Raw genomic sequence first — 21,955 nt, 5'->3', positions numbered from 1 at the left:
AAGGCCCCTTTGTAGTTGAAAAAGCATGGGTAAGGGGTAATATAGGAACCCCTAACTCAAAAAGTAGCACGGGGACCCCCCTTTTTCTGTTTATTTTTGTTGACCTAATTGTTCAGAGCACAATATATTCAAAAATCAGAAAATGACAATATTCCCTGACAGGTTTTGAGCATGATCCTTGCTGAAATTATCAAAATGGGAGAAAAAGGCCCCTTTGTAGTTGAAAAAGCATGGGTTAGGGGTAAAATAGGACCCCCTAACTCAAAAAGTAGCACGGGGACACCCCTTTTTCTGTTTATTTTTATTGACATAATTGTTAAGAGCACAATATATTCAAAAATCAGAAAAATGACAATATTCCCTGACAGGTTTTGAGCATGATCCTTGCTGAATTATCAAAATGGGAGAAAAAGCCCCTTTGTAGTTGAAAAAGTATGGGTAAGGGTAAAATAGGACCCCCTAACTCAAAAAGTAGCACGGGGGCCCCCCTTTTTCTGTTTATTTTTGTTGACATAATTGTTCAGAGCACAATATATTCAAAAATCAGAAAAATGACAATATTCCCTGACAGGTTTTGAGCATGATCCTTGCTGAAATTATCAAAATGGAGAAAAAACGCCCCTTTGTAGTTGAAAAAGTATGGGTTAGGGGTAAAATAGGACCCCCTAACTCAAAAAGTACCACGGGGACACCCCTTTTTCTGTTCATTTTTATTGACATAATCGTTCAGAGCACAAAATATTCAAAAATCAGAAAATGACAATATTCCCTGATAGGTTTTGAGCCAGATCTTAAGTGAAACCAGCGAAACATACAAACTAAAGGCCTGTCAGTAGTTGAAAAAGCATGGGGTTAGGGTGCTTTAAGAGCCCTTAACACTAAAAGTAGCACGGGAACCCCCCTTTTTCTGTTTATTTTTGTTGACAAAATTGTTCAGAGCACAATATATTCAAAAATCAGAAAAATGACAATATTCCCTGACAGGTTTTGAGCATGATCCTTGCTGAAATTATAAAATGGGAGAAAAAGGCCCCTTTGTAATTGAAAAAGTATGGGTAAGGGGTAAAATAGGACCCCCTAACTCAAAAAGTAGCACGGGGACCCCCTTTTTCTGTTTATTTTTGTTGACATAATTGTTCAGAGCACAATATATTCAAAAATCAGAAAAATGACAATATTCCCTGATAGGTTTTGAGCCAGATCTTAAGTGAAACCAGCGAAACATACGAACTAAAGGCCTGTCAGTAGTTGAAAAAGCATGGGGTTAGGGTGCTTTAAGAGCCCTTAACACTATAAGTAGCACGGGGACCCCCCTTTTTCTGTTTATTTTTGTTGACGTAATTGTTCAGAGCACAATATATGAAAAAATCAGAAAAATGACAATATTCCCTGACAAGATTTGCGCATGTTCTTTGCTGAAAGTATCAAAATGTGAGAAAAGGTCCCTTAACACTTAAAATAGCATGGGTTAGGGGTACTTTAGGACCCCCTAACTCAAAAAGTAGCACGGGAACCCCCCTTTTTCTGTTTATTTTTGTTAATATAATTGATCAGGCCACAACATATGCAAAAATCAGGAAATTGACAATACTTTTAATTTTGAGTAGACCACCACCATAAAGACACGACATAACATCTGATCGACTGCCACTAAACACTGGAACGAAAACATTCCTTGTATTTTTGGATCTTTAGGCAATCTGTAAATAAGGAGCACAGGGTGTTAACTTTTACGAAACCATTTTTTGGGGGGGTTCAAATTTTACAATTAACGATTGGAGGGGGTTCAAATTTTACGAAGGTTTGTATGGAGTTATGGAAAAAATTGACAATGGAATTTCACCGAAATCTTGCTGGATCCACCATACATTGTAGACTTTGACAAAAATATGGTGGGTCAAATTTTACGAAGGTTTATAGGGAGTTAAGAATAAAATTGACTGTGAAATTTCACCTAAATCTTGCTTGATCCATCATCCATTGTAGTCTATGAGGAAACTATGAAAATGTCTTTTAAATACAAAACTAGCTAAATCTGTGTATTTATTGGCTCTTGATTATTGATACTAATTTGCTTGATTAGACTAGGGTGGTTACAAGTGATTGTTTGTACAAGAAATTGGATTTTCGAATTTCATCGAAATGTTGATTCACTATACATGGTGGTCTATGAGGGAACTATGAATAATTTTTTTCCGATACAAAACTTGGTAAATCTGTGTTTATGTACTTTTGATTATTGATATTAGTGTACTTGATTAGACTAAGACGATTGCAAGTTCATGTGTGTGCAACAAATTTGATTTTCGAATTTCACCAAAAAATGTTGATTCTCTATACACTGTGGTCTTTGAGGAAACTTTGAATATTTTTCTTAATACACACTAGATAAATCTGTGCTTTAAAAAAGTTTGACAATTGATATAAATGTACATGTTGAGAATATTAAGCTTATGTTTGAAAGAGCAGATCTGAAAAATAAATATGATATTGGAATTTCACCCGAGTGATTATTTGTAAATACGGCGAAAGGATCTTTGAAAGTTCAAAGGTCAAATGGGAAATTATAAGTCAAATAAGATATTATTGATACGGGCTGTGACATCTGGGCAGGGTCGCTGTTTTTGTGCATGAAAATTCGGGTGGGTCACTCTTTTTCTTGCAAACACATTTGAAGAGCCCAATTTTTCACTCCAGAGCCATAGGGTGCGAAAGGTTAATGAATCAAAACTGATGATTTTGGGGGAGTTCACGTTTTGCAATTGATGAATTTGGGTCGGATTAAATATTAGAAATTTGATTTGGAGGGGTTTGCTTTTTACATTTCATTTATCGCTCAAGTTCCACCTGACTCCCCCCCCCCTCGTAAAAAAAACGAATGCTCCCTAAGGCGAACTCTGTGTTGAGAAAGGGGGTATAGAGATACTTTCGATGTCGTAGCAGAACGGCAAAAATTACAGTTGGCAGAAGTCATCGGAGCTACCATAAAATATAATTTATTATAATACTATTACAATAATATTATTATAGTGTGATTTTTTATTGTCCATACATCGATGTATAGAACCACTTTTTGTGATTTAGTGTTTGGTTTTGTAACTAATGTAATTTCTAGACACAGCACTTTTATAAAAAACCTATTAAGAGCTAGGCAACAATTCAGAGCAAAGGCAAAAGAATGACTTTCATTTTCTGCTTTACATAATCCCAATGATGTCGATATAGTATTAAGTAACTATAAAACATTTTACAGACCAGTTGCTCTGCAACTTCAAATATCACCTACAACTTTAGAAAATCCCTGATTGATTAGAACGTAAGACAGTTTATTTGCAAACTTCGTGAGTTTATTTGTAAACTTTATTCTTGCCAGGTCAAGCTTTATTCTCGCCGGGTTAAATATACATAAAGCTATTGTAATATGTTTAAGTATTTATAACACTTATCAGCTTGGTAACTACTGTTTATATTTTCAGTTGTGTGATGAGAGATGCCTTCGTTGCATAATTTGTTGCATAAGTTGTTACACTTCATATCATATGTTGAACTCTTGATTAACACCTTGTGTTAAACAGTTTATATATTCACAAAACACGTGTATATATATACATATGATATATATATATATGAGATATTATTTTATATGTATATTATATATATATTATATTATATATATATATATATATATATATATATATATATATATATATATATATATAAAGCCCCCAAACTATCGCACGTAAGTGCACGTGTCATTTTTGTCTTTTCACACGAAACTGACTAAGCAAAAAAATACTTTCACAGGTTCGAGATGAGATGGAAGAGACAAGCCATATTATGCATGCTAAACATATGATGCCTGTTAGAACACAGAAGGACGAAAACTATGGTAACGAAATGTTGACGTTGCTAAATGATAAAATGAAGTCAAAGGGAAGGAGGAAGTCTTCGAGCAATCTAAGGAAAGAAATGCTGTCGAAATGACCAGAAGATTGTTATGCCTAATCAGAGAAGATTTAAATTTCGGCGAAACACCGAAACAAAAGAGGACGATAACAGAGACATGCATCTACCCTGCACTTGGATTGAGGTGATGTCAATTTACTGAAGATATCCAAAACTGCAAGTCAAAAATGCGCCGAATACATTACTCGTCGTACTTGAAAATAGACGGAAAATTGCGATCATTTGGCATGAAACAATAAAACGACTGTAAAATTCTCTTAGGTATACACGTTTTTACATTGGCTCTTGTGCATGTTTACGTTATTTCCATTTATCATTTACTATAAACATCGGTAGAGTTTTACGGATTATTTTCTGGGTGGAAAGCGAAGTCGGTGTAATGTTATTTTCACCGGTTGAAGCCTCGTAATATCACAACTAGATAAGTCTTGATCTTCTTATATATGTTCTTTGGGTACCTTGGCAGGATTGTACCACTGCCTCGCAAGAAATCAAAGACAAGTCTCTCGCCTTTAGCATTGGGTCATTTTGTCTTGATGCAAGCACCTGTGGAGATAGCAGTCAATGTTTGAATAAAAACTCAGCGACTCGTTTAAATTAATGGCTACCGAACACGACTCTCTACTTTCAGACTACGAAACCGGAAAACTCTGCATCCCACTGTCCCCTTCCATCCATGTACGTTATATTGTTGGTGCGGTATCCAGCGTCATATGAAAACGCCTACTTACCCAGACGTGATCGCCTATGTGCTCGATAGCGTAGCCAAGTTTATGTAATCGCTAGCTTGTTCAGATGTACAGTCAGCGTCGGTCATAGTTTTTTCGCTAAATTCTTGACTGTATTCTCTTTTATTGACAGGATTTGGCACACAATTACTTTGTTTGGGTGAATCCGGGCTGCTGGATTGCGACTTCACAAAAACTTGGTCGACTGTGTTATCAGGATGCTTTGTTGTACTGGTAGGGAAAAGTATCGCACTGCGACGAACATCTTCGCGCCTTAATATAAAAAACATGATGCTTCCAATTATTATGAGCGGAATAGAGAAAGAGATGCAAGTCACCCCAGCGTTCTCACTTCCGTTGCTAACGAATGCGATTCCCGCGATGAGGGTTGCTACACCGGCCGCTGTAAAAATGCCAGCAATCGACCAATTGATAATCCGTCGGGAACGCGATGTCTCGCTGCTTTCTCCTGGTGGTCCAAAGAATTGGTTGACAGGTCCAACAACAACCACCACGTCTTGGTTATAGTGTATTTGTTGAGTATCAGTCACGTTTCCACTGTATGTCATGTTGACTGTCAAAATAAATCAAGAATTAAAGAGAGCTTTCAAGAAATAAATATAAAGGAGAAAGCTCTGTAGATTTTTGAATTAAAACCTATATTAGAAGTTTGTGCATCGGGTATTAATCGATGATATGACTAGTTTGAGTTTGAAATTTCTGAAAAGGAAAATGGAAATTAAGTGCAAGAGTTATTAAAGAATTAATGGCGTAATGGGGGCTCGGCGTGAGAGGTATGACCTCAATTTGAGGTTATCGATCTTGTGACCCTAAATGTCTTCCGAGGCCGGCCATATCAGCATCATAGTATCAAATTATTACAGCAAGACTAAGGGTGTGGACTTTGTTCTATCTCTATTTGTCGATCTGTCTGTCTGTTTGTCTGTCTCTCTGTACATGTTTCTTTCTCTCTCCCTTTTTCTATCGCTCTCTCGTTACTTCAAACTACTCTCCACAAAGTTATTCATAACCTTTATCTTAAGCTCAAAGTCTACATAGGATACGTTAATAAATAAACAAAACAAACAACAAACCTAAATAAAATGCACCATTGCAAGATGACTATCATATCCCTTTGTTTGCCATTGAGTTTTTATCAAGTTAGTCAATTTGCTTTTAGATAAAGCTAATAAATTACTTGCCCCTTTAGTTCTTAGTATTTGCCCAAGAATTGACGACTCTGACCCAAGCCTTTTCTCGAAAATTGACCACGTCAACCGAGAAATGTCTCCCCTGTAAGAAACAGAAGACTTTTCTACGTTTGTGGACAATGGCATTAACTTTCGGTACAATGGTGGTACAGTCGACACATCTCTACTTCTACGTGATGGAGTTACACCTCACTTATACAGGGTGCGACAGATTCGTCTCAAATGCCAACCTGACCAACTATTGTTATATCAAGAGAAAACCAAACCAAAGAAAAGGATTTTCAACGAAATATGCACACAACAAGAAGTAGGGTAACCATTACTATAATAGGCTCAACTCTGATGGACATCGACATCCTCAACAACTGAAACAACGAGAAATAAGGTGCAGTTTTTGTGGTGAAGACGGCCATGTTCAAAGGGTATGTAGACATGGTACTGCAATCTACTGTTGGTTATGCGGTTTCCCGTGACATAAGGCTCTGCGCTGCACCTATCGCCACCGCGGAGATTAGAATCAAGGCAAGAAAGGTACAGTCTAACAGCCGCTGGCGCTCCCAATGTAATTACGCCAAAGACTAAGCTTCCAAATGGTTTGAAATAGGATACTGGAACATTCAGCATTTATCTAACAAACTTGATCAGATCACACACTATCTGAATTTTGACTCGACTACCTCAATAGATATTATGTTTTTAGCCGAAGCTTTTCTTGACCATTATAACTCATCTGTTGATTTTTCTATTCCTGGGTTTTTAACTGAAAGGAAAGATAGAAACGGAGAACTCAGAGGAGGTCTACTGGCCTATATTACACCAAATGTGGTTTACACAAGAAGACATGATTTAGAATCTGATGATTTGGAAAGTATGTGGCTGGAAATCAAACCACTTAAATGCACTTCTTTTTTAGTCGCTGGTATGCAGGGGTTTCATTAAGAGCCGGCAGCCGGCGAAATTGACCGGTTACTCTCACGATTTCGCCGGCTACTTTTTTTGAAAATTGAACTCTTTCATAGCTAAAATATTTTTTACCTTCTGAAATGATATGGACAAGTTTCACAAGCTGTGTAATCAAACTTTTCAACGGCTTTTATGTGAAATAAAATTTAGAAGACGAGCGACTACTACAATCGCCTTGTACTACGATGCAGCACGGTCTTGCGTATACTGCCTCAATAAAAATCGGAATTGCAATTGACGCTTCTATTGGCTACCTGAATTGCTGATTCCTATTTGGTGACCTTTATATACGCTAATGAAAACGTGCATACTACACCTGTCGGCCGTCGTTAGCTCAACTCAAAATGGTCGATGAACAAATGAAGACGGAAGCGATCGCAAGGTCAAGCTTCGCTGTACGATCCTCGGTTTTGAAGTGGACCAAGAAACAAGAGAAGGATAATTACGTGGATTTAAATAAACTGTTTTCAAAGGCAATGGCCTGATTTTTTTCTCACGAAAAACTTTCCGATTACAGTTGGAATTTAGTAAGCCGATGTGCGTTGCGCTGCGGTAGGTGTAATTGTGAAGGAGTATAACCAGCTGGACGTATGATATGTACTGCTCTTCGGTCTATCGACGCCAATAGGAACGACGCCCAGAATGGTTACAATACGATCAGACCTCTAAATTCTAAAGCGATCGTCAGGTTAAATCCAAATGTGCGCTTCTGAACGTACAAATTTTCATATCCTATATCAAGGTTCTTACTTTGCATACCCATATAGTCAAATAACCTTGAGGATCTTTGATTCTATTTGCGAAATATGGTAATGTTTGTCATTTTTTATCATTATTCGTTATATAAATTTTTACCTCTCCAGTGGTATCAATGTTCTACATCTACAGATTTCCATACCAAACATCAGGGTTTTTAATTTAAAGCATAACATTATGAGTGTTTCATCCACAATGGCATCAACAAGGGGGATTTTCCCCCTTTACCAGAAAATTTCGGGGCATTTCACCAGTTCATGTGTTCTACTTGTACCTCTAAGGTGTGACTGGCACCATTTCATGGAAGTGGAGGGGGGGATGGTCCCCTTGACAAAGTAATTGGGGGTGCCAACATTTCGACAGAGGGGAATCCCCTATAACCTATCTAGATGTAACACTGTATAATATCATCTACATATCAAATTTATATCATTAATAATAGTGAATTATTATAGTTTACCTCCTAAAAGCATAGAGGCTCTAAAGACTTGTTTTCTTTGTTCAAATTATCGTCAACATTACCATATTTTATCATTTTTAATTATGAATTATCATATTTAGGCCTAATCTCCCAGGAAAATGGCTTTTATGATATGAACACAAATTGCCCTGGAACACTGCTGACAATTCTCCTGAAAATACTAGAAATTCAAGTGACTGTAAGCTGTAAAAAGTGAATTTTAGCTCATTTTTCAGGGTTTCCGGCCTTCGGCCGGAGGGGGAACACCCCCTCCCGGACCCTCCCCCGACTACGACCGCTTTGTGGTCATGGCAGCTGCAAGCCGCGTACTTTTCCATTCTAGCCCCTACTTCAAACTTAATGAAACCCCTGGTATTTACAGACCACCAATTACTCCTCATAGTATCGATGTTCAGATTGAAGAAGATTTTGAATGTGGCTTTGTCTCTGGCAAAGAACTTTACATTTTAGGCGATTTTAATATCGACGTTCTATCTCCTGCTGCAAAAAACACTACCTCTATCAGTCTCTTTGTAACTTGAATTTATATCAACTCATTACCGAACCTACAAGGCCTGTCTCAAAAACATGCATTGACCACATCTATGTCTCAAATGACGAAAATATTTCTAAGGTTGTCACCCCAAAAACTGGTATGTTAGATCATTATCCAATCATAGTCATCAGGAAAAGAAAGTGTAATTACGTCCGTATGTCTAATCATACTGTGGTAAAACTCGCTTCTTTGCCCATTTTCAACTTTTCTACGCGATCTTATCTCAGCTCCATGGGGTCTAATTGACTTTGCTAGTAATGTCAATGTTGCTATGAGAGATTGGGCCGTGACTTTCAATAGAATTTCTGACTTACACGCCCAATTTGTCGAAAAACGTGTTAAACAGTTTAGACAACCGGGTTGGATGAACAAAGATGTACTAAATGCTATGCGTAAAAGGGATACCCTTTTGAAGCTCTCGAAACGTGATGCCAGCAAACTTGCCGATTACAGACTGGAAAGGAACAAAGTTGTCCATCTAATCAACAAAACAAAGACGGCTTATTTTATTCAAGAACTTTCAAGCAAAGGCTCAACCCCAACGGCAGTTTGGAATATTTACAATAACATAATAAAACCAGTGGAACATAAAAATATCTCTATAGTTGTTAACACTGCTATGATCACAGACCCCTCTGCTATTGCAAATGCCTTCAATCACCATTTCGTGAATATTTCAAAAACACTTAACGTTTCAACAGATAAGAACATCAATTTTTCTTCTTTAGCTGATACTCTGAGAGATAAAGTCCCTGAAAATTCATTCCGTATACCACATATGTCTGAAGACTTTGTCACAAAAATGTTATTAGATGCTCAATCGACAGGAACTGATAATATCAATGCAAAGTGATTGCGTTATGGTGACTCTATTATTTCCCTATCCCTTTCAAATGTGTTGAATGCTAGTATTGACAATGCAGTCTTTCCATCCACTTTTAAATGTGCCCGTCTAACTCCTATATATAAGGGTAACGGTAATGTGATCGAGATGTCAAATTATAGGCCCATTTCAGTCTTACCAGCTGTATCAAAAGTGATTAAAAATCATGTACACAATAAGTTATATGATTTTTTTGTCTGATAGAGACCTTCTTACGACAAGCAGTCAGGATTCAGAAAGAATCATTCTTGCCAAACTGCCCTTCTCCGTATTTGTGATCAATAGACGCAGGACGCCTCTCTTGTATAATGTTCCTGGATCTTTCTAAAGCTTTCGATCTTGTAGATCACGATATATCTTAGTTCAAAAATCATATGGTTTACATAGAGATGTAAGAAATTGGTTCAATTCATATTTATCAGACCGCTCTCATTGTTTGCCACATGGGCAAACTCTCAGATATGGAAAATATAAGTATAGGTGTTCCACAAGGATCCATTTTAGGTCCTCTTCTTTTCACAATCTTTATGAATGACTTGCCACTCTCTTTACAAATTCAAATCTTGATATGTATGCTGACGATCAGACACTTCTAACGACGGGAGCCTCATGTAAATCGTTCACTTAAAAATGAAGTTACTCCTATTTCCAATTGGGTAAAGGTCAATGGCATGGTTATCAGCGAACGTAAAACAAACGTAATGCTGGTTGGCTCTCGGCAAAAACTATACAATGCTGAGACACTGGAGAACGCTCTCGATATATCGATTAATGAACATCAAATATCTTGTGTTCCTTTTAAAAATATCTTGGGAGTAACTTTAGACAATGTAACGTCTTGGGATAACCATTTTAATAAGGTCTGCATTTCATTGAGTAAGAGAATAGGCCTATTTCGACGTTTGTACAAATTCATTCCGCTCCACCTCAGAAAAACTTTGTACTTCGGTTTGATACAATCAGCCTTAGACTATTGCTGTGTTGTATGGGGAAATACGACTGCCAAGAATATTGACAGAGTGTACAAATTACAGAAGAGAGCGCTTAGAGTTCTTCTTGACGTTGATTTTATGACTTCAACTGATCTCCTTTTTGAGCTGGCTGATGTTTTATCTATCAAGCAACGTATTTTTTATTTTACCTGTATTTTAACATATAAATGTATCATGAATTTAGCGCCACCTTATCCTACAGAAGCAATCGTTCCACTCAGAACTGTTCATGATTATCACACACGTGCACCTTCCACTTTAAAATTGCTAATTTCGAAATTCCGCACTGCAAGTGGACAGAGAACGTTTGCTATGCGTGCTGCAGAACACTGGAATTCATTACCAGACACTATAAGATAGCACTAATCTTAATGTTTTTAAAAGGCAATTAAAAACTTTTATCCTGGCAAATGTAGAAAAATAACTTTTTATGTTGCTTTTTTCGCAGTTGTATTTTTTTAAGTCCTGTTTATATAGACTTTAACTTTAATTTTTTGCTGTTATTGTTTAAAGGACCCCACGGAAGATTACAACCTTATTGGGTCATCTCCCCGATTTGTGCTTGTAAATGGGTAATCCTTTATTGTGAATAAATAAATAATAAACACAAATGACACAGGGAAGAATTGTATTGTAGAACATTTTTGATACACGACATTTATTCATCATAACTTCTAGAGAAATGTCGTTTGCAATACCCTGTGGGTACAGCTTTAGCGTCTTTCATTGCTTTCTATGGACTGAAGATGAATTTTTAAAAGTGGGTGAATAAAATATAAATAATTTAAAATTATGATGATATTGATAACATGAGTAGTAGTAGTAGTAGTAGTAGTAGTTGATGTTGTTGTTGTAGTAGTAGTAGTAGTTTTTTTAGTTTTTCAAATATCTTTATTTCACATAGGTCCCTACATACTAAAACTGTAAAGAGAAATTTTTACATTTCAAGGAACCAAAGGAAATATAAGATACAAATAAAAGAAAATCACTATAAAGTGCTGGTCGGCATTGAACAGAACACGTCATGAATGACAACAGTAAATGTCAGCAAGAAAGACATATCTTAAACCTATCACATAATATTTCAAAGATGACACAACCTGGCGATGCACAAAAGCAGGGAAATATCTTAAATGTGAAAATTGAGTTGACCATCATTTGTGTCACAAAGAATATCATCAAAAGCCCATGTAATATTAAAAGAATGTAAATTTTCATTGAGACGATGATATTCAAATTCAAGTCTCAATCTGGTGAAAATCTTGCTTTTAAATATGTCCAAAGGATCAACAGGACCCTGGTTTCTAAACACATTTCTTCTTGCTAAATGTATACACACTTAGCCATTGTAGATAGGTAAATAAAAAGAGACATTGCACGTCTATGAATAAATACAGAGTTTTTAACAGGAGGATTAATGAAAAACCATGCAATGTTTACAGCTTGCCCAGGTAAAACTAAACGAGATGTTATAGTGGAAATGACACCTAGAAGCGGTTGAATGTTTGGACACTCAAGGAAAGTATGTAAAAGTGAATCAATGTCATTACAGAGAGAACAGTTTGCATCTGAACGAAAACCAGCACGGAACAAAAAAGAACTAGTTTGATAGGCTCCGTGCATAATGCGCCATTGTAAATCCCCTTCTTTCTTTATGATGAGATCACAATAACATGAAACAAAGTTTGGTTTGATGGAATGTGGAATGCTCAAAATGTCCCTCCAGATGGTGTCTAATCTGTCTGGTAAACATGCATAATGATGAGCCATTATCAAGTACTTGTAAATTGCACCTTTTTCTATTTTACACAGAAAATAATTGTGCTCTGTAGAATGTTGCAGCTGAAAAGAATACACAGTATCTGGCGCATTGTTTGGATTGTTGTTACAAAAATGATTTTCAATGACGGATTTCAAACGAATAGGAATAGCCTTGTAAACGCATTGTAAAGACATAGAAATAATACGCTGTGAATGAATCGCAACTCTATCACACAAATCTGAAGAAGTTAACCAACGATTTTCCACAGTATTGAAAAGATCACCTATAGTGGTAACTTGAGCGTTGACAAAGGCTGGTACAGTAAAAGGAGACTTATGAACGGGATGCATAATGAGTGGGTTTTGAAAAAGAGGCTCTTTAAGAATGTCAGGAACACTCAGTGGGATTCCTTTACGAATTTTGTCAACAGAATTCCAACAATGTAATAAATCACGATGAAAAGCAGGAATAGCAGTATTACCAAAATCAATGTCAGTCGTGAGAAGTAACTGTTTGTCATAATTCAGACCACCAACTCTTCTAAAATAAAATCTGTGAAATAATACGACGGATGATGAACATCCTGATACAAATACTTTGAATGTAACTGAGACGTAAAGAAATACAACGAGTTTTAAGATGAATAAGGCCTTGGCCACCTTGAATGAGAGGTAAATACAGTGTTTCTGAAGGAATCCAATGACGTCCTTGCCAGAAAAATCTCAGAAAAAGGGTTTGAAGGTAAGAAAAAGTTTTGAACATCGGGAGTTGTACAAGTCAATCTGTGAAGTAATTTTGATGCAATGAGCTGATTAATGACTAAAACACGACCTCTGTAAGACATGCCAGGTGCAAAAGACGACCAAAATTTCACCTTGTTAACAGTGATGTTCACTAATTCAGACCAATTTCTCTGACAATAATTATTTGAGTTACCAACATACACACCGAGCAGTTTAACCCTGTTGAGTTCCATTTGATATTTAATGGCGTGTCAGTACGATTACGCCAACTACCAGCCCAGAGACCTTCAGATTTCTTGAGGTTAACTTTTGCATTAGATGCATTTTCATATAACTTAAGAGTGGACTTTAAGTTACTAAAATCTTCATCTCGAGTAATAAAAGCTTCAACATCGTCGGCATACGCAGAAAGGCATGTAGGACTAGGAGCTTCTGGTATAATCAATCCCCTTATGTTACTGCTATTCCTAATTTTATCTAAAAATGGTTCTAAGGCAATCACATAAAGTTGACCAGAAAGAGAGCAACCTTGACGAATCCCACGATTAATTGAAATTGGAGAGGTAATGGAACTATTTATCTTTATTACTGACTGAATATCTGTGTAGAGAGTTTTAATGTAATTAATAAAGCGGGGGCCAAAACCAAAAGAACACAAAGTTTTAAAAAGGTAATCATGACTGACACGGTCAAAAGCCTTTTCCTGGTCTAGAGCAACAATACCCAGAGGTGAGTTTGTATCATTGGCATAGAAAATACTATCTTGCAATAAATTCACATTATCAAATATGTGACGATTTGGAATAGAGCAGGACTGATCAACATGAATTATTTTTGAAAGAACATTACGTAAACGAATTGAGAGAGCTTTCGTGACAATTTTATAGTCGCTACATAACAAGCTAATGGGTCTCCAGTTCTTGACTAAAGTGTTGTCTCCAGCTTTCGGGTGAAGACTTAGCACTGCTCTCCGACAAGAAATAGGAAGCTGATCATTACGGAAACATTCAATGAAAACTTTATGAAGGTCTTGACCAATAATAGACCAGAATGTTTTGTAAAATTCATTGGGCAAACCATCCATACCTGGAGTACGGTCAGTTGAAAGTTGCTTAACAGCAAAAGTAAGTTCATCAAGAGTAATTTCACCATCAAGGTAATCACGATCTTCCTCGTTCAATTGCACTAAATTGTCGAGAATTGCAGACTGGGCGTCAACGTCAACATGTTCAGCAGAATAAAGATCCTTGTAGAAACTGTAAAAAATGTCACGAATTTCATCGGGATTTTCCGTTATTGATCCGTCAGCACGTTTCATGTGTATAATTGGCTTTGACCTTCCCCTTTCTCGTTCAAGTGCAAAAAAGAAGCTGTTCGAAACATCACTGTGAGTAAGTAATTGATGACGAGATCGTACTGCTGCACCTCTGCTCTCCAGGTCTACCAACTGAGCCAGAGAACTTTTCTTTTGTTGGTATTCATCCAAGAGACTTTTATCTTCGTGTAAACTTTTCTCAAGTTCTCGAATTTCCTTTTCCAATCGCAATTTATCCCATTTCAGATTGTACTGGTTTGAAGCACAATACTGCTGAGTTAAAAGTTTGATTTTCCATTTTCCAATCTCCCACCATGTCCACAAATCACAATATTTATTCTGTTGCTGTCTCCAGTTTAACCAAAAATGCGTAATGATATCTTTATAGAGTTCATGCTTCAAGATGCTTGTATTGAGACACCATATTGGGTTGCGGTGTTTGACTTCTTTCTGTGTCACCCTTAACTTTACCAATGAATGATCAGAAAACGTGAGCGCAGAATGATGAATTGAAGCCACTGTGATGCGTGATTTCATCCACTTGTTGATGTAAATCCTGTCAAGACGAGCCTTTTTGTCATTTCTGTGCCAGGTGTAATTACGGCTGTCCCCATGATAGTGACGCCAACTGTCAACAAGCCTGTACTTGTGAATTAAATTAGTAAAATAGCGAACTGCACACATGTCAGACTCCTTACAATTGATTCTGTCCAATTCTTCATTCAGAGTACAATTAAAGTCTCCACCAAGGATAATTACACTGTCAACATCTGAGCTTGAAAGTAAATCTTTCAGCTTGGTAAAACACCACAACCGTTCATTGGAGGTAGTATGTCCATACACATTAATAATGTTGACTAGGCTGCCATCAACGTTTGCTTGCACGTGCAGTAAATGTCCAGGAATTGGTTCTGATGTGCGAATGATATCAATTGTAGAGGAGGGCGAAAACAATATTGCAACACCTGCACTGTTTGCTGAACCATGTGACAAAATGCAACGTCCTCTCCAAATCAAAGGCCATACTTTTTCGTCACTGGGAATACTGTGAGTTTCTTGTAAAAGGTAACAAGAAGCCGGGTTGGTATGCTTGAGAAAATCAAAAACTTGAAAGCGTTTCATCGAGTCTCGACACCCACGAACATTCAGCGTTACACAGGACAGAGCCATGCATGTAAACAGGAATGAGAGATGCTTCCACATAACGAAAATGAATTAAAGAGAAGACTCAATCGCAGTTGACCTACCAGTAGTTCTGATATAGTCCTTGATTTTACGTACCAGTTTGTAGATGCGAGCTCTCGTTGCGCTGTTCACAGGCTGTGAAGAGCGATATCCCAGCAACATTTTCGCAAGCTCTTTCAAATTTGGATGAAAGTCAAAACAATCCTGAATAACTTCTTTGAGTGCTTTGTATTTTCCAAGAATCTGCAATCGATTGAGTCGATAGATCATGGAAAAACGAAGAATCTGAAATGTCCGACAGCACAGATTCATTGTCATCAGTCTCTCTTTGCGATGAATCTTTCAAACTGTCTTCTGTTGACTGGCTTGCAATGCTTGAGTAGAAAGCGGTGAGAATGAGATGCTCTGAGAAACATCTGCAGACATATCCATGTTCATCGATGCATTGGTCTTGTCTGCAATGTCTTGAGAATCCGGAACGAAATCAGAAAGTCCGGAAAGAACAAGCGATGGAGTGCAAGCCGGAGAAGAAACTGAGGATTCCGAAGCTTGCGTAAAACACAGGTCCGGAGAAGGGGGAAAGGCGATGGAGGGGTTCGTACCCTCTCATCATCAGTAACAACATCATCTACCTTTGAAATTCCATTGTCGTTCGTTCCGTCAGTGTTCAAGACAGTTTCTGGATCAACTTTTGAAGACGGTTCACGTTGAACAATGTCATTTTCGTTATTACAAACCATACTTTCTTGTTCTTCATTACCATGGTCATCACTGGGCTGTTGCGAGCTATTGTGAGTATCGATAACGTTTACACCAGAAATGTCCGCGACGTTGTGACCATCAATATTGTCATCCATCGTTGTGTTTTCATTTTCACGTTGTTGAACAACTTTGTCCTGATTGGAGACAGTCGACGAATCACCACAGATTGGTTCCATCGGACGTTGAGCAGAATCATCGTTGTTGGTCGGAATTTTGACACCTCTTTCAATTTGACCGTTGTTAATTACAGTGATATTGTCTTTTCTTGCAATGTAGCAGATGGTTCGTTTTGGGGTGATTGTTGACAGTCACGCTGAACATGTCCCTTTTGACCGCACTTGAAACATTTCATTTCTTCCGTTGAAAGATAAATTCTGTACCTTTTACCTTCGTACTCTACAGTCAAAGGTCCTTCCCATTACCGTGAAAGTCAGCATCAATCAGTACCAGAGCTTGTCTTCGGAAAGATCTTACATGCTTTAAATGTTCGCTCTTGCATCCGAGAGGAATCGTTTTGATTTTACTGACAAGTTTACCAAATGTAAGAAGTTCGGTTTCAATAACATGATTCGGAATAAAAGGTGGAACGCCAGACACTATGACTTTTGTCGCTGTTTTACAACAGGTTCAACTTGAATTGAGTAACCGTTCAGTTCGAAACATTGACACACACGTTTTCCACCCAAGTAACGGAATTGAAATAAACGATAACTGAACCGTAAACTCTGGAAGCAGCGATGATATTCTGTGGACCAGTAATCGTTGAAATAGCTTGTAGATACTTTTCGACAGAGACTCCTTCCATGGATTCACACTTCACACCATGTTTCCTCGTGAGGCCGGCAAACGTAGCTAAGCGTCCATTGTCAATGAATGGCGCGGCCATCTTGGCCTAGGAAAACAGCACACGGAAACCACTGAGGGAATCCGTAAAAATCTCTTCAATCGAGAGTTCAAACACACAAAAAACTTGACAGCAGCAGTCCACAACCGGAGCAAAATCAGATGAAACACCGATGTAAGTCCGGAAAACACTGAAGGACTCCAAAACTGTAGCAAAACTCAGAGCACACTACCACGACGTGTACACATGCGTAGTAGTAGTAGTAGTAGTAGTAGTAGTAGTAGTAGTTTTTCAAATATCTTTATTTCACACAGGTCCCTACATACTAAAACTGTAAAATGAAATGTTTACATTGCCAGGAACCAAAGGAAATATAAGATACAAATAAAAGAAAATCACTACAAAGTGATGGTCGGCATTGAACAGAAAACGTCATGAATGACAAAAGTAAATGTCAACAAGAAAGACATATCTTAAACCTATCACAAATTAATTCAAAAAGGTGACACAACCTAGCGATGCACAAAAAACAGGGAAGATTCTTAAATGTGAAAATTGAGTTGACCATCATGAGTGTCACAAAGAATATCATCAAAAGCCCAAATAATATTAAAAGAATGTAAATTTTCATTAAGACGATGATACTCAAATTCAAGTCTCAATCTGGAGAAAATCTTGGTTTTAAATATGTCCAAAGGATCAACAGGACCCTGGTTCCTAAACACATTTCTTCTTGCTAAATGTATACACAACTTAGCCATTGTAGAAATGTAAACAAACAGAGACATTGCACGTCTATGAATAAATACAGAGTTTTTAACAGGAGGATTAATGAAAAACCATGCAATGTTTACAGCTTGTCCAGGTAAAACTAAACGAGACGTTACAGTGGAAGTAACACCTAGAAGCGGTTGAATGTTTGGACACTCAAGGAAAGTATGTAAAAGTGAATCAATGTCATTACAGAGAGAACAGTTTGCATCTGAACGAAAACCAGCACGGAACAAAAAAGAACTAGTTTGATAGGCTCCGTGCATAATGCGCCATTGTAAATCCCCTTCTTTCTTTATGATGGGATCACAATAACATGAAGCAAAGTTTGGTTTAATGGAATGTGGAATACTCAAAATATCCCTCCAGATGGTGTCTAATCTGTCTGGTAAACATGCATAATGATGAACCATTATCAAGTACTTGTAAATTGCACCTTTCTCTATTTTACACAGAAAATAATTGTGCTCTGTAGAATGTTACAGTAGTAGTTGTTGTTGTTGTAGTAGTAGTAGTAGTCATGAAGATAATGATGATAGCTGTGGTAGTGTTAATGGCGGTGTAGTAAGGGTTGAAGTGTAGAAGTACATAAGCAAGAAAAGTTAATATCAGTGATAGAGAACAGTCATTGATAAAAATGTGTAGATAAATAAAGGAAGAAAACGCATGGCCGAAAGTTTTGAACAGAAAAGGCGGATGAACAGAGTAAAATAAATAGTAATTTTCCAGAGTTGCATGCAGTGACTTAGCCAAGGTCCTAGTCATCGCATTTTTATTTAAATCATGGCTGAACGTAAATGGGAGCTTCAGCCGAGATGCACGTCCTGGCATGTGCTCTTGTTACCTTTCGCCAAGTGAAAATAATCAAGAAGTCATTAACATAGCCATAAAATGATAATTATATTGACGTAGCAGTGTGAGAGGCTCTGATCACGCATAATATTCACATCTACAGAGGATGACACGAGTTTTTATTTTACTTTCATGGTATATTTACAAGTACCGAGGAAGAAGGGACACCTGGCAATATGTAACAGGCATATATAAGAAATCAGCAGTGTTATCGTTGAAGACTTTGAGCCACCACTCTATTTCTGTATCCCGGCTTCCTCTCGCCAGCTACTCCCCCGAAGGGAGAGTCAGTGAGCAGTAATAACCTGTCCAGTTTTGAAATATGCTGACCATTTGTGCATATCTTTGTGGTTTTCATGGACTATTATACATGGTAATACCGACCTTATATTGAATGCTTGAATGAAAATTGACTCTTCTCTTCTCAGTGACTGACAATTATGATCGCCGCGCCATGTAAATATTATAAATGGAATTGCAATCCCCTCAACGTACGATTGCATGACACCAAATCTCCACCGACGGACCAGCCCTTCTTCCGTTGATTTTGTCCTCGCATAAAAGTTGATTTAACACTGTCAGCCTTTTACAGCTCTACTTCAACCCTATGCTCTTAATAATAGATCACCTGCCACAATGAATTATATGCAATATATACTTTATTATCACCTTGGTCACGAAACAGGAACTCGTTCTCATTTTCTTACTTTTGTTTCGGTCACATTGTAAATTCGCGATCGGTTGCTCTCGCTTCCTGACCTTCAAAATGAGGAATTCAATACTTAGGCGAAAAAAAAGTGTTTTGTTTCCCGTCATCACGCGCGTCATGTGAAAACATGCGCTTGGCAACTTTTTTTGAAGTCCGGGGTTTCAATGCCAGGATACGTATCTGCACTAATGTACAGTCAACGTGAAAATGGAACAAGCAGAACATAACATCTACATATGAATTTATGTTATGGATCAGTTTGATAAATGTTCAGAAATGTTTCTCAGGTTATGTTTGTTTCTTTTCATGGCAGCAATTTTACTTTCCAGCGGCCATGTTTGAATTCACCAAAACAGGGGTTGGGTCATTTTTTTCAAAAAGCAAAACACAGGAAAAAAAAAAGAAATTCGCATGATAGTATCATTTTTTTAATCCACCAAAGGACGAGAAACATTTTTTTTGCATTACTTATCAGCGCACATTGCCTTCTGTATTCAATGGTTATTAATTTCATAGAATCTTATAAAGATCATTCTTTTGTTCGTCTTTCTCTCTTGTGATTGGTTCAACTTGTACTCATGGTCATTACGCATTTTCCTCTGGGAAAATATGTTAAAAGATTAAAGGTTTCGATGTTAAAACACCCAAATATTCCCTCAAACGCAAGCCCTAAGCTTGTTGAAACGTCAAGTTAAAATCGCGCCGATTAAATAAACAACAACAAAAGTCCTAAGTTCATTGACGAATAAAATCCGTCTATAGCATAGTTCGAAACAACTATACAGTGTTCGAATTCTAGTATTGTTCAAATTGTTCTTAGTTCTCCTGTGTTAAATTGAGCCAGAATGCCACTAAGGGGACACAATATTGACCTCTTAAAATTTAACTAGTCTTTTCTGGTTCACAATTTAAGTGGATTTGTTTTGTAACATACAGAGATAATTTTCATGTTCGTTCATAAGTTGCAGACTGAAAAAATAATTTTCCCTCTAGAGTTGCAACAGAACTAAACTTTACATAAATTTGACATAGCTTGCTTTTCTTATCCAAAACATTACATTTTACCCCAAAGTCTCATTCATTTCGGATCACCAAGGTGAACAAAATATGAAAAAAAAGAACAAAAATATAAATTATTTTAATGTATGTTACCATGAGAAATACCATGAGTCATGATACTAAAATCCCTATTGCTGTAACTAAATAGAACGTTACCCTGTATGCCCTTATACAAGCTATGTCTGCTGCTAAATGTAATAACAGTGAAAGGCAAGTTTACTGTCAGTTAATAATATAGGGTTATTCACAAATACGGCCCTGTATGGACGAGGGCTTGTGCAGTGAGTGACGTATTGGACGAGCCGAAGGCGAGTCCAATACGTCACTCACTGAGCCCGAGTCCATACAGGGCCGTATTTTGTGTATAACCCTTGTATTATACACCTTCCTCCATTAATCGTCCGTATGAACTAATTCTATGGTAAGTTTTGAGGGATGCGGCACGCGCGATTTGAGTGGAACGCGCGCGATTGTTGAAATAAAATTGCTACAAACCCCTGAAAATTGCGCGTCGCGCGTCTCCCGTATTCGGGACTCCGCGTACTATACAAAATACGGAAAGTTATTGGACGGTCAAACTCCCATAGGTTACGGCAGTAGGTGTATAATAATTACTAGTACTTAATAGCTTGCGATGTATGGTATTTTTAAGTGTGAAAATTCCATTTTGACACCTGTTGACGATTTGAAAGAATTCCATATGAATGCACTCTCTTACAGGAATGTACAGTTTAAACTCGTTATCAAACAAAAGGCTCTGACTAACATTAAAAATCAACTTACCAGCAATAGAAATGTATGGGATATATTTATAGAAAGCGAAATGGGGAAGTGCAAAAGGTTATCAGAACTCCAATAGGGCAAGGCTTATGAAAAGGTGCAGTTTCTATGCTTGCAAACTTCATTTGAGCGAACTCACCTTGTTTTAAGAAAAGGCTCTCACTTGAAGCGACTAAGTTGTCTCCCGTTGGCGAGGCTGGGTGCTTTCTTTGATGATAATATACAGTTGTACTTTTGATATCTACCATGTACCACTAACAAAACGCAACCTCAAAATAACCTCAAAACAATACCCATGAATTGTTACTCAGGAGACCTGTACCACAATCTCGTCACCTCACTTATGCCGAACGAGAAGTATCCCGCGGTGAAAAAACTTGGGAGTGTATTGCGCATGTGCGCTGTTTTCTATGAGTATTGATAACGTTGTTCAGACGAGGTGCTAACTTTGTTGGCGAGATATAGTTCATTTAGCGGTTAATTTTGACGTGTTTTTTTCAGTATTTTTGTTCTATCTTTGAGAGACACTCTTTCTACACACCGTTTATACAACCTCAAGTAGAATTTGCCAAAATCAAGAAAATCCAAATCGGGCAAAGTAGAAGCGGTGATTCCGATGAACAATTTATTTTTTCTTTCTTGCCTAATAGACATATAC

At 37.4% G+C, this 21,955-nt stretch overlaps 1 long non-coding RNA gene across 1 annotated transcript; it reads right to left on the bottom strand.

The window, feature by feature from the left end:
- Positions 1-3,727: 3,727 nt before the first annotated feature.
- On the bottom strand, positions 3,728-21,636 carry LOC139152363 (uncharacterized). Its single transcript, XR_011556609.1, has 3 exons — positions 21,437-21,636; positions 4,698-5,268; positions 3,728-4,512 (listed from the first exon to the last, which is right to left on the bottom strand). It is a non-coding gene; the product is annotated as an uncharacterized lncRNA (long non-coding RNA).
- Positions 21,637-21,955: the final 319 nt, after the last annotated feature.

Source organism: Ptychodera flava, chromosome 15, assembly GCF_041260155.1.
Source record: "Ptychodera flava strain L36383 chromosome 15, AS_Pfla_20210202, whole genome shotgun sequence".
Classification (NCBI taxonomy): Eukaryota; Metazoa; Hemichordata; class Enteropneusta; family Ptychoderidae; genus Ptychodera; species Ptychodera flava.
Note: the sequence above shows the minus strand (reverse complement) of the source record. Positions and strands in the feature narration are given on the sequence as shown.